The 8,666-nt window shown below is 45.7% G+C and overlaps 1 long non-coding RNA gene across 1 annotated transcript; it reads right to left on the bottom strand.

Moving 5' to 3' along the window:
* Positions 1–255: 255 nt before the first annotated feature.
* Positions 256–3,684, bottom strand: LOC107547452. The gene is made up of 3 exons (XR_003760984.1): positions 3,611–3,684; positions 2,928–2,996; positions 256–1,240 (listed from the first exon to the last, which is right to left on the bottom strand). It is a non-coding gene; the product is annotated as an uncharacterized LOC107547452 (long non-coding RNA).
* Positions 3,685–8,666: the final 4,982 nt, after the last annotated feature.

Genomic DNA, 8,666 nt, shown 5'->3' with positions numbered 1-8,666 from the left:
CATATACCTGTTCTCCCTCCCTCTTAGACTGCGAGCCCCATGTGGGATAGGAACTACCTTGTAACTGTCTCAGCGCTTAGCACAGTTCTTAGCATGTAATAAGCACTTAGTAAATCCTGTTATTATTCCAGCACTTAGTGCTGTTCTGGGAACATAGTATGTGTTTAATAAATGCCATCATTTTCGTTCTTATTAAACAAGCCTCTATCCTTTTAGGAATAGGTGTGGAAAAGAAGACAAGTGGTAACCACAGGCTAATCATTAGTCTTTATTAGGAAAGGACATCAAAACAATTTACTTTTAGTACCAAAAAACTGTTACCCAGGTTAAGTTTGCCTCTGAATAGCCCTTGCCAATTTTTAGTGATATTTCTGCTGAGCAGTAATTTATCCAAAGAAAAGGATTTTTAACATTCCTCACCTCCTTCCCTGTACCTCTCCCTCTCCCCATGTACCCCTTGCTCTCTGTATAAATAAAGTATAAATTACACACAAAACAGTTATTAAATAGGTTTGGAATAAATATATTCAATATACACAACTCACTTTGTTAAAAATCCATAAATTGTAAACTGTGGGTGCCTGATTTGACTGGTGCTGGAAATGAGCTTTCAGGCCTGATTTCAGAGACAACAGTGGCTTTTCTGGTTGCTACAGTTTATCACTTTCTTCCGCTGTCACCATCATCATCAGTGGCATTCATTGAGCATTTATTGTGTGCAGAACATTGTACTAAGCACTTAAAGAACAAAGGTTGACCACTGAAATTTACAGCTTCATTTCCCAGCCCCACCGAGGGAGCTGCTGCATCATGTAGAGGCTGTGCAAAGTCTCCCAAGGCACGTTCTCTAAATATCTAATTTGCTAATGAACAAACCTGCCTTTTCACAAGATCTTTCTTTGCCCATTTCAGTCAGAGGATAAGAGTGTCTGGCCATTGTGGTGATTCCCACAAAAAGATCAATTGGATATTAGACCATTGCCTGGATAAATCAGGCCCCCAAGTTGATTTTTGTTGGTGGAGGGGGGCTGAATAATCTTGAAGAGGGAGGTCTACACTGAACAAATGAACTAGGTATTTTCCAAGTATCCACTTCACCATGTGCGTGGCTTGCTTGAAGTAAAACAGAACGTCAGTCATCCTCTGGACTCAGTTCTTACTGCTGGTATACTTGATTCATCCAGTCAAAGAGGGTATTCAACTCTCCGAGGGCTTTGATCACTCCTGCTTTGGGATCCAGCTAAAGGGAGGAAAGCCAGACATTGAAATTAGCAAGATGCCTGTCCCTAAATAAATAAATCAATATCGAAGTGGCCTAGAGCACAGGCTTGGGAGTCCGAAGGATCTGGGTTCTAATCCCAGCTCCACCACTTGTCTGCTCTGTGACCTCGGGCAAGTCACTTAACTTCCCTTGCCTTGGTTATGTCATCTGTAAAATGGAGATTAAGATTTGGCCCGGGGTCTCTATCCAACCTGGTTACCCTGTACCTACCCCACCGGTTAGTACAGTGCCTGACACATAGTAAGCTCTTAATAAATAAAGCGGTAAAAAAGGCAGTAGAAAAGATGACTGGAGCAGGTGAGTTAGGCTAGCTAAAGAGTACACATCCTTCCTTGGAGATCTTTGTGGACAGAGGAGTCTGAGTTGGGCTAGAGGTAGTCCTGTTCAGATGAGGTGAACTCTGGAAGACCCTTCTAACCACCCAATTCTAGGCTGTCTGTTACCAGGGCAAAGAGTTCCAGGGATTTGTATTGATGTTATAAAAATCTGCCTCATTGCAAATCTGCATGGGGAAATCGATCTTTAATGTTGTCATATTCTGGATTATACTGTGAAGGTAGATCAATTAATCAATCATATTTATTGAGTGCTTACTGAGGGCAGAGCACTGTATTAAGCACTTGGGGGAGTATTATATAACAGAATTGTCAGGCATGTTCTCTCCCCACAAGGAGCTCACAGTCTAGAGGAGGAGAAAGACATTAAAATTAATTACGGCTATGTGGAGATGAGGGTGAGGTGAATAAAGGGTATAAATCCTTATGATGCAGAAGGCAGGGGGAGTAGCAAAAATGAAGCCACTAACACTCCCAAAGAGCACCTGTAACAAGCAACATGGCCTAATCAAAAGATCCCAGGACTGAGAGTCAGAAGACCCAGGTTCTAATTCCAGCTCTACCACTTGCCTGCTGTGTGACCTTGAGCAGGTCACTTCACTTGGCCTCGGTTTCCTCATCTGTAAAATAGGGATAAAATAATACCTATTCTCTCTTCCTCTTAAACTGTGAACCCCATGCGGGACAGGGACTATGTTCGACTTGATTGTATTGTGTCTACCCGAGCACACTGTACTTAGCAACTGCTTGACAAATATAGTAATAATAATGATAATAGGGAAGATTGAGGGCCAACCAGGGCTACTCTCATGACCCTGTCCACTTGTCCACAGCTTGTTCTCTTTTGCTGTTTGGTTCTGTCTTGCCACCAAATCCCAAGAATCAAATCTCCCTTATCATAATCTGATTAGGAAATCAGATATCATCAGCACACTTCATACCCATTTGGAATCGGAAGGTATTTTTTTCCTTCCGTTGCTATTTGACCTAATTCAGACATCATCAAAAACTTTGCCCGAGTGTAATGGGGCAGCACTGTGCAGGAGGAAAATAATCAGAGCAACCAAAACTGCACAATATTCATAATGAAAATGGAAAATTCCTGAAAGCTAGAAAGCTCGGCCTTTGTAGGTAATGCCATGATATGCCAACCTCCTGGACATCCTACAGAATTTTTTATTCATCTGTTCAGATCCCCTGTCCTTTTCTCCACTCTGCTCAAGACTTTGATTCTTTTTTTGCCCCCATTTCACATCAGAGAGGATACCCCGAAGGGCTAACTGCTAGGGAAATTCCTGTATCTACATTACCTTTCCAAAATCATCTTGGAAGAGCTGAAATCTCCTGTTTGCCTCGTTGCCACAGGGACACCTGTTGCCCTGGTCACCATGCAGAGCAAGAGAAGAAAGAAAGGAGAGTTAAACTGGAAGAAGGAGCAGGAGAGCATGCCCCACACTCTGGGCCCTGTGGGGAAAAGAGAAGCGGTCTCGTCTAGTGGAAAGATCCCGGGGCCTGAGGGTCAGAGGATCTGGGTTTAAATTCTGGCTTTGCCACTTGCCTGCTATGTGACCTGGGACAAGTCACTTAGCTTCTCTGAGCCTCTGTTTCCTCCTCCTCGAAATGGAGATTCAATACGTGTTCTCCCTCCTACTTAGCCTGGGAGACCCATGAAGGACCTGATGATTTTGTATCTACCCCATTCCTTAGTAAAGTGCTTGGCACAGAGTAAACACTTAACTAATACCACAATGAATATCATCGGGAGATTTTCTGCTGAACAGGCATGCCTGTTTAGTTTTCTCTATGGAGGAGGGAGATAGGAGAAAGAGGGGACAACCATTCAACCACCCCCACTGGTTCCTTAATGAGCTGGCTCAGTCCCTTCTAGTCTGAAGGAGTAGGGGGAGCAGGGAGCCAGAGTCGGAGCTGATATGTCGAGTGTGCCTGCCAGCTTCCTCATTGCCCACCCTCTGAGCCACCTCCCTCCACTTACACACTGACTCAGCTTCATCTGTACAACAAAGAAGGAGTTGGCCACAGGGGTGACTTTCCTCTGGACCCCAAGTTCCGCCACCCAGGAGCTTCGGAAAACTCGGTCTAAATAGAACCGGACCAGGGAAAGGATCAAGCAACAGCTGTCGTCCAGCTGGAAAGGAAGCCGATGGCGGAGAATTAAATCCAGCAACCAGCCCTGCTCTCTCCAGCCCACAGCTCGGCAGCCGGAATGCTGGCTAGACATTCCCAAAACAGAAAGACATAGAGAACTTGGCTGTGAGAAGACCACATAGGAAATATCCACATGTAAATTCAGTCTGCCAGGTAAGATAGTCATGTATACCTCCCCTTCTGCTTGTGGACTTACATTTGGTAGATGTTTCAGGCCTAGAAGCAGTGCCTAGTAGATAGAGCATAAGCCAGGGAGTCAGAAGGACCTGGGTTCCAATGCTGGCTCCACCACTTGTCTGCGGTGTGACCTTCGACAAGTCATTTTACTTCTCTGTACCTCTGTTACCTCATCTGTAAAAGGGGGATTAAGATTGTAAACCCCATGTGGGACAGGGACTGTGTCCAACCTGATTGGCTTGAATCCACCCCAGTGTTAAGTTATGGTATCTGGCATATAGTAAGTGCTTAACAAATATCATAAGATAAAGAAACACTAAACTTCTCTGTGCCTCAGTTTTCCTCAATTGTAAAATAGGGATTGAATAGCTGTTCTCCCTCCTACTTAGACCGGGATCCCCATGCAGGACCACTCCTGACTCCTGGAAAAGTTATCCAACCTTGGCTTCACTGACTCTGTCTTTTCCTGGTTCTCCTCCTGTCTCTCTGGCTGTTCATTCTCAGTCTCCTTCGTGGGCTCCTCTGCCTTCCATCCCCTAATTGTTGGTGGGTTCCTCAAGGTTCAGTTCTGGGTCCCCTTCTATTCTCTATCTACACTCACTCTCTTGGAGAACTCCTTCGCTCCCACGGCTTCAACTACCACCTCTACGTGGATGATACCCAAATCTACATCTCCAGACCTGATCTCTCTCCCTCTGTGTACAGTCTCACATTTCCTTTTGCTTTCAAGACATCTCTACTTGGATGTCCTCTTGTCACCTTTAGTTTAACGTGTCCAAAACTGAACTCCTCATCTTCCCTCCCTAACCCTGTCTTCCCTCTGATTTTTCCATCCCTGTAGTTGGTACCACCATCCTTCCTGTCTCACAAACTTGTAACCTTGGTGTATCCTTGACTCCTATCTGTCATTCAACCCACATATTCTATCCATCACTAAATCCTGTCGGTCCCACTTTCGCAACATCGCTAAAATCTGCCCTTTCCTCTCCATCCAAACCGCTGCCCCGTTTATACAATCACTCATCTTATCCCGCCTGGAGTACTGCAACAGCCTCCTTGCTGGCCTCCCAGTTTCCTTTCTCTCCTCACTCCAGTCCATATGTCATTCTGCTGCTCGGATCATTCTTCTACTAAAACGTTGAGGACATGTCACTCCGCTCCTCAAACAACTCCAGTGGCTGTCTATCCACCTCAGCATCAAACAAAAACTCCTTATCATTGGCTTTGAAGCAGTCCACCACCTTGCCCCCTTCTACCTCACCTCACTACTCTCCTACAAACCAGCGTACACTCTTTGCTCTTCTAGTGCTGAACTTCTCACTGGGCCACGATCTCACCTATCTTGCCACCAACCAATGGCCCACTTCATCCCTCTGACCTGGGACACCATCCCTCCTCAAATCTGACAAATACTCTCCCCCTCTTCAAAGCCTTATTGAAGGCACATCTCCTCCAAAAGGCCTTCCCAGACTAGGCCCCGCCTTTTCTCTTCTCCCACTCCATCCTGTGTCACCCTGACTTATTCCCTTTGCTCTCCTCCCCTCCCATCCCCACAGCATTTATGTATATATCTGTAATTTATTTATTTGTATTGTTTTCTGTCTCCCCCTCTAGACTTTAAGCTTGTCGTGGGCAGGGAATGTGTCTGTTTTTGTTGCAGTGTACCTTCCCAAACTCTTAGGACAGTGCTCTGCACAGTAAGTGCTCAATGAATATGAATATGACAGGGACTGTGTCCAACCTAATTAACTTGTACCTACTCCAACACTTAGAACAGTGTTTGCAACATAGTAAGCATTTAACAAATACTATACAAAAGAATAGGTATTTCTTACATTAAATAATAATGATGGTATTTGTTAAGCCCTTACTATGTTCTAAGCACTGTTCTAAGCGCTGGGGTAGACAGAAGATAATCAGGTTGTTCCATATGGAGCTCCCAGTCTTAATCCCCATTTTCCAGGTGAGGGAACTGAGGCACAGAGAAGTTAAGTGACTTGCCCAAAGTCACACAGCTGACAAGTGGCGGAGCCAGGATTAGAACCCACGTCCTCTGACTCCCAAGCCCAGGCTCTTTCCACTAAGCCACGCTGCTTCTCTAAGCAGCTCATGATGGGTTGCTAGAGGGAAAGTTAGAGATATTGTATGGTTCATCCTCAAACATTAATGAAGAATCACTGTCATTCATAGTCTCCAAGTATCCCACTGCCACTGCCCGAGACAGAATAATCCATCAGTGGTGTTTATTGAGCAGTTACTCAATAGAATAGAATAGTGGGTTGGATTTACCACTTTTCTGTTCCAGTAATGGAATTTTATTGTCTTAAAATCCAGGCAACTCAGACCAAAGTGGAATTTTAGGTCTTGCTTATCTAAAATTCTTTACTGGAAGCTCGTTCCCAGAAATATCTTGGGGGTCACATCCGATCCCTGATTTTGGGGGAGTCATCGTCGTAGGAGAAGAAGTGGTGAGAAAGAGAAGGAGGTGAAAGAAGAGGAGAAAGAGAAGGAGAGAGAAGAAAAGAATGAGAAGTAGCCCAGGAAGAGGTAGGATAAAAAAGAAGGGGAGGAGGAGAAGAAAAAAAGAAAAGAATGGAGAGTAATCAGAGAAGTTAGGAGAAAAAGATGGAATGAAAGAGGAGAAGAAGAGAGAAATTTCTGAAATCAAAGCAAAATGCTAATAACTGATGCATGGATGAAATTAACTGACTAATCCAGATAAGTAAAAACTTCTATTGTAGACAGAGAGGTTCTGCAGGTTTGAATGATTTAAAGTAGCCACCTCCACTGCCAACCTGATTTAGCCGGATATGCTCCATGCTCCACTTCTCCTTTCCTGGGTAGGTATAGCCCAAGTGACCAGTGATCAGAACCCAGAGACCCCACATGCCACGGAGAATTCGATCTCTGCCAGAACCAACAGGGAAACTGGGCACAGATCAGGTTGGAGCCTTCAGAGGGGGAACTTGGGCAAGTCATTTAACTTCTCTGTACCTCAGTTACATCATCTGTAAAATGGGGATAATACCATGAGCTCCATGTGGGGCAGGGACTGTGTCCAACCTGATTAACTTGTACCTACCCCAGTGCTTAGAACAATTCTTGGAACACAATAAGTGTTTAATAATAATAAGTACCATTATTATTTTTAACTGGAGACAGATGGAGCCTTCCTAAATGGATAGAGCACAGGTCTGGGAGTCAGAGGACTTGGGTTATTCTCCCAGATCTGCCACTTGTCAGCTATGTGTCCTTGGGCAAGTCACTTCACTTCTTTTTGCCTCAGTTACCTCATCTGTAAAATGGGGATTAAGACTATGAGTCCCATGTGGGACAGGGCTTGTGTCCAGCTTGATTAGCACTTAGTGCAGTGTCAGGCACATAGTAAGCAGTTATCAAAGAGCACAAAAAAATGGATGGAAATTCTCTTTCCCAGTTAGCAACTTTACCTTGACATCCAGCAGAAGTTCATTTTTTAGCAATTTGACATCCATAACTTGATCCTGTGCTTGCTGCAGGGAGCAGAAAGGGGAGACAGTGTTAGAAAGAAGAGTAGGTGGAAGCTAACTTTGTAAGCTGTTTCCAGAAGGCAGTCAGCCACAACATTTCTCTTTGGTGCTCAAAACCGGCGACATTTCCCAACGTCATCTCCACCTCCTACTCCCCATCTCTCTGGGCTCAGAAAGCTAGGAGTCAGAAGGACCTAGGTTCTAAACCCAGCTCTGCCACATGTCTGCAATGTGACCTAGATAAGTCCCTTAACTTAGCCATGCCTCAGTTATCTCATCTGTAAAATAGGAACTCAGAGTGTGAGTCCCATGTAGGACAGGGATTAGGTCCAACCTGATTTACTTGTATCTACCTTAGCGCTTAGAACAGTGCTTGGCATAAAGTAAGTGCTTAATAAGTGTCATAATACTAATAATAGGTCTGGAAATAGCTATTACCCCTCACCCCCGGGCCCAAAAGGAATATAGGCCTGATGAGCTCTATGGATGCCTCAAGGGGGACACCCCTGGGGTCTCTCTTGATTGGTCTAGCTCATCCTTGGACTCCTGGAAAATCTAGGTGGGAAAGTGGGGATCACTGTTCTTGGGGACTGAGGTGCCCTGGGGCTTCTAGACCAGATTGAATCCCAGGACTGTGTCTCAGCGCTCAGACCCCGGAGGAACCCAAGGTCAGCCCATCTACCAGAGGGCCACATGGCTGCAAGCCCAATCAACTGTATTTACAGAGTGCTTACTGTGTGCAGAGCACTGTACGAAACACTTGGGAGAGTACAACATAACCATAAACAGAGAAATTCCCTGCCCATAGCATCTCCTCTAGAAGTAGGGGCAGGCAGGACCACCCGGTCTGACCCAGGCCCAGAACGGCAAGGAGACTTACAGCTGCCCCCTTCACCATTTCAGCCCCTTGTGATGCATCCAAGGGTGACATGAGAAACAAGCAAAGGCTGAGCTCTATGGCGTGGACTGCCAGCCTGAAGGAGAGACTACCCTCTCCACTCCCCACAGCACCGCTCCAGCCAACCGTGGGCTGTGGGGCAGGGGAAAGCTGGTCAGCAGCTAGAGCAGAACCGCAAGTCATGCCCAGGGAACACGGTGGCCTAAGCAGGGGCAGAGGAGGGACAGTTGTGGAGGCGATCTCAGCCTTGGGTCCGTGAGGCCAGAACCCAGTCACTGTCGGGCACTGCGGAGGCTTGG

This window comes from Ornithorhynchus anatinus, chromosome 7 (genome assembly GCF_004115215.2).
Source record: "Ornithorhynchus anatinus isolate Pmale09 chromosome 7, mOrnAna1.pri.v4, whole genome shotgun sequence".
Classification (NCBI taxonomy): domain Eukaryota; kingdom Metazoa; phylum Chordata; class Mammalia; order Monotremata; family Ornithorhynchidae; genus Ornithorhynchus; species Ornithorhynchus anatinus.
This window is presented reverse-complemented; position numbering and strand designations above follow the sequence as displayed.